Below are 5,121 nucleotides of genomic sequence, written 5' to 3'. Positions count from 1 at the left end.
TAGTCTGGAGATTGAACTCAGCCAAGAAATCCCAGTGGAAAGGTTCTATTCTGTAACAAGTGGAATTACCTGTAAGTCAGAATCAACACAGTGCAAACTAACAATAATGACAAATCTCAATGTTAAGCAAGAGGTGAAAGTCAAGCTAGGGAAAAAAATGTCAGATTTTCTTAATACTCCTTTCCTTTTGATTTTATTGAAAATTTTTATACTTAAGGAAGTTATTAAAATAATAAACACTTGTGTATCTATCATCTAGAATTATAGAAATGAAAAATTAAGAGTAACTTTGCATTTTCCAAAAATAACCATCAATTTCAATCTGGTGCATGTAGAATGTCCTGGGAATTAAAGCAATATAGGGCAAATTGAAAAATATACAGGGTTAGTTTGATTTGTTGTTGTTAGGTGCCATGATGTTGATTACAACTCATAGTGACCCTGTGAATTAAAGATCTGAACTTGACCCTATTCTGCACCATCCTTGTGATCTCTGCTATGCTTGAACTCATTGTTGTAACCATGGTGTCAGTTATTCTTGCTGAGTCTTCCTCTCTTTCATTGACCCACTACCATTCCCAATATTGAGTATTTTTCTAAGCATTGGCCTCTTCTGAAAAGATGTCCATAGTACATGAGGCAAACTTTCCCCATCCTTGCTTCTAAGGAACACTCAGGTTGCACTTCTTCCAAGACAGATTTCTTTATTCTTTTGTCAGCCTATGGGGTGTTTAATACCCTCACCAACACCACAATTCAAATTTTTCTTCAGTCTTCCTTATTCATTGTTCTACTTTCACATGCATAGGAAGCAATTGAAAAGACCACTTGGATTAGATGCACATTAGTCTTTAAACAGGCATCCTGGCTCTGTAGCAGTTTGGAGAGGTTCTTGACAGCAGATTTGCCCAGTGCAATACATCTTTTGATTTCTTGACTGTTGCTATCATGGGCATTTATTGTGAATCCAAATAAAATGAAATTGTTGACAACTTCAATCTTTTCTCCATCTATCATCCTATTGGCCTGGTGGTCAAAATTTTCTTGTTGTTGGGATGAAACTAATATTGAAGGCTGAGGTCTTCAAACTTTTTCAGTAAATTCTTCAAGTTTTTTTCACTATCGGTATGTTTCAGTTTAATTTGTAGAGACATTAGAATCCTGAGAATGAAGTTACATAGAAAGGGCTAAATAAAGCAAGATAAATTTGTCACAGGCACTTTTCCATGCTTTCCTTGTGGAAAGAGCTGCCATTTTTTTCCTACTGTGAGTGCCAGAGCTCCTGAAGTATTTGTTCAGCAAAAAAGTCTAGTCCTCATCACCAGGCAGTGCCGATGGCCCATCTAGACAGCCATGGAGACGTTGTGCTGCTTCCCACTGGCTCATGAAGGAGCCAAGCTGTCCCTTCCTCCACTGGAAGATGAGGAGATCAAAGGCTGAGAGAGAGCCAATCTGTGACTGGTTGTGCCCAGACCCGCCAGAATCCAGCCAAAGTGAGCTCCTTCCAAGTAATTTGTGGTGGTAAGAAAACAATGCAGTTGACTGGGAATCAAAGACAAAAAGTGAGTCTCAAATAATCAACTTCAGGTAGAAGAAGACTGCAGCATTCATGCCAAGGATGGGGACTGCTTTTGCTGCCAGTATCTTTATGTTGTTGGGCAACTTTATGATTGAATTTATCCCAGTACTACCATGCTGATAAAGCAGAAAGGCTGAGTGTTGTGAATTTAGATACATATCCATTTCTGAACAGCCTAATCTGTGCATCATGGTTTTAGAGAGATCAAAGGACACACAAGCCTTTCTGCTGTCTTTCTTCTGGGATTTCCCTTTGCTATGATTTTTTTTTTCTTCCTACTTTCTCTACTGTGTCTGCTTTTGCCACTACTACTCTCATCAAACCTCCACTGTCTCAGGCAGCATTTACATATGCTGCGGGGTTAAAGGGATGGGGGGTGAACTTTCCTTGCTAGCTCTTTCTGGTTGCTCTTTGGGGGTCCAGCTACTCTTTTAAAAAATTATTACTACTTTTCCATTTCTCTAGACTGTTAAAGCCTTCTTTTCACTAAAACAGGGCTCTATAGAAAAGAAAAAGCTTTCAAAAGCAAAATTCAGAAGGTTTGCTTGCTGGAGAGGTTAGCCAGCAAACACCAGCTCTTGTAAAATGCCCTGCTCTCCAAGGAACAGGGCTCTGTTTAATAAAAAACAAAGCAAAACTTGAGCAACAGACGTGGTTGGTAGAATTCTCCAACCCCTCAGTTCTTTCCTTTTTTTAGGTTTAGAAGGATGGCTCAAGTATTTGTTATTGGCCTAAAGTGAGAACAAGTGAGTGTCCTTATCATTCAAAAAACAAATACACCTGCCTGGCAGCAGGCTCTCTGCCCGGCTTTCTGAACCAGGAAAATCAACACTGCATTCAGAGCCCAGCCAGTAAATCTGAGGGGCCTGTAAAGTCATGTTGGTGAAGGGCCTCTTTGTTGGAGGATCAAAACTTCCAGGGGCTTGAGAATTCCCACTGGTAGGTGAGACTTGGTAATTATTTTGTCTGCCCAGATTCTGTAGTGAATTCATAGCCATTTATGAATTCTGTACTACTAAGTATAGAATATGAAAGCCTCCGATGGATGGGAACTCACTGAAAAATTAGAAGGGAAGAGACCTCAGCGATAATCTGGCTGGTACTAATGGCTAATGAGGTCAACAATTAACCTAAAGATTGGTGGCTGATTTAATCCAGAGGCACCTCCGAAGGCCTGGCCCTCCGCTATGCGGTTACACTGACAGTGGGTTGTCATGAGTTGGAATTGGCTCAATATCAGTTAGGCGTGTTTTTTTAAAAGAAATATTCTGTGGCTGTTTGTTGTCAGATTTGTGCTTGATTCTGATATGACCTGATATCAGCCATAGCTCTTTATTTTTTTTTTTTTCTGAAAAAGAAGTCAGTTTCATTATTAAGTTGTGTCATTTTCTTGATTTCCTTAATTCCATCTTAAGAGTAGTTCTGGTGGCCTGCTGGAAGGAACTGCTCTGCCAACTCAGAACACATGACTCAGACACCTAAGCTGCTCCTGAGGAGAAAGATGGACAGTCTCCTCCCATGTGAGTAACTGCCTCTGAAAAACCACTGGAGGGTCAGCTATGAGTCAGTTCCAATTTGTTGGTACCTCACAACAACTACAACATCTTAAGGGGACCTTGCTATTTTTTTAGATTTGGCGATCTATGTTGTTGTTGCTTAATGTCATAGAGTCAGACCTGACTCAGAGCAACCACATGTGCACAGAATGAAACCCTGTCTGATAGTGACCATCCTCACAAGATTTGACATGCTGACGGCCATTGGTGCAACCCTTGAATCCATCTGTTTGGCTAGCTACTTCTTTGTCATTAAGATGATTTTCTAAGCATGCTGACTTTTTTGGGGGCAGGTGCCTCCTGATAATATGATCAAAGTATTTGACACGAGTCTCACTATCTTTGCTTCTAAGGAACACTCAAACACTTTGACTGTACATCTTTCAAGGCAGATTTGTTTATTATTTGGCAGTCCATTCAATATTTTCTATGAATGCCATAATACAGAGTCATTGATGCTTCTTTCTTAAGTGTCCAACTTGCACATGCAAATGAAGCTATTAAAAACACCATGGTAGGTCAGGCACACCTTCATCTTTAAAATGACATCCTTGCTCTTTAAAACACTTTTAAAGAAGTACATGAAAGCAGATTTTCCCAGTGCAATTTGTCCTTGTTTGATTTATTGACTACTAGTTTCATGAACAATGATTGTGGATCCAAGTGAAATTAAATCCTTGACAACTTCAATCTTTTCTCCATTTATCTTGATGTGCTTAATGATCTGGTTGTGAGGACTTTTGCTTTCTTTATGATGATGTGTAATCCATATAGAAGGCTGTGTAGTATTTGACTTTCATCAGTAAATGTTTCAAGTTCTCTTTACTTTCAGCAAGCAAAGTTATCTGTATAACTTAGGTTCTAGCTCCAATTCTGAAGCCACAGTCTTCTTCGTATAGTCCAGCTTCTCAGATAATTTGTTGGAAGAAGGATACAATCATGAAACATGCCTTTCCTGACTTTAAACCACACAGTATTGTTTTTTTCTCTTCCAATGACTTCTTCTTCTTCTGTATATACATTGTGCATGAGCACTAGTAAGTGTTCTGAAATTTCTATTCTTCTCTGTAATGTCAAACACCTTTGCATGGTCAGTAAGAAACACATGTAAACATCTTCCTGATAGTCTCTCCTTTTAGTAAAAATTTACTTGACATCAGTAATGATATCCCTCACTCTGGACCCTCTTTCTGAATCCAGCTTGAATTTCTGGTAATTTCCTGTTGGTATAATGTTCCAGCTGTTTTTAATAATCCTCAGCAAGCTTTTACTTGTCTGATGATATTGTTCAATAATCTCCACAGTCTGTTTGATTGACTTTTTTATTTTTAAATGCACACAAATAGGAATCTCTTTCAATTAGATAGTTGTCTTCCAGATTTCTTAGCACAGATGAATGGGAATGTCCAGGGCTGTGTCTGTTAAAACACTTCAAATGTTCTTCTGTCAATTCTGGAGCCTTGTATTTTACCAAAGCCTTTAGTACAGCCTAGACTTCTTTCTTCAGTGTCATCGGTGCTTGATCACATGCACTTCCTGAAATGTTTTAATGTTGACACAAGGATATAAGACTTGGTATTTTTTTCTGTTATTTAATCTTTGCCTGAGAGGCTTAAGGCTATGTGCTATCGTGGACAACACAAAGGGGCAATATGTGTTACCAGCCTTCTTGAAGCTTAATACCTAATGGCAGTATAAGATCTGTACCATTCAGACCTTCAGACCTGAGTGTGTGTGTATATATACACACACACCACAAACAAATACCCCTTATATCCATTTATTACTTGCCCCATCATTTCATCATCAAAGGTTTTCATATTTAAATTAATCTAAGTCACTGATAGTCTTTGCCTCTTTGTCTTCTATAATTTTAGGCATTATCATATTGATCTCAGGGAAACTTTTTATTTTTATAGCTTTGTTGTTATTGTTATGAGTGGGAACTGACCCATAGCTGTATATATATGTGTATATATGTATATA

Source organism: Elephantulus edwardii, unplaced genomic scaffold, assembly GCF_000299155.1.
Source record: "Elephantulus edwardii isolate Elephantulus edwardi_28Jun2011 unplaced genomic scaffold, EleEdw1.0 scaffold00104, whole genome shotgun sequence".
Lineage (NCBI taxonomy): Eukaryota > Metazoa > Chordata > Mammalia > Macroscelidea > Macroscelididae > Elephantulus > Elephantulus edwardii.
This window is presented reverse-complemented; position numbering follows the sequence as displayed.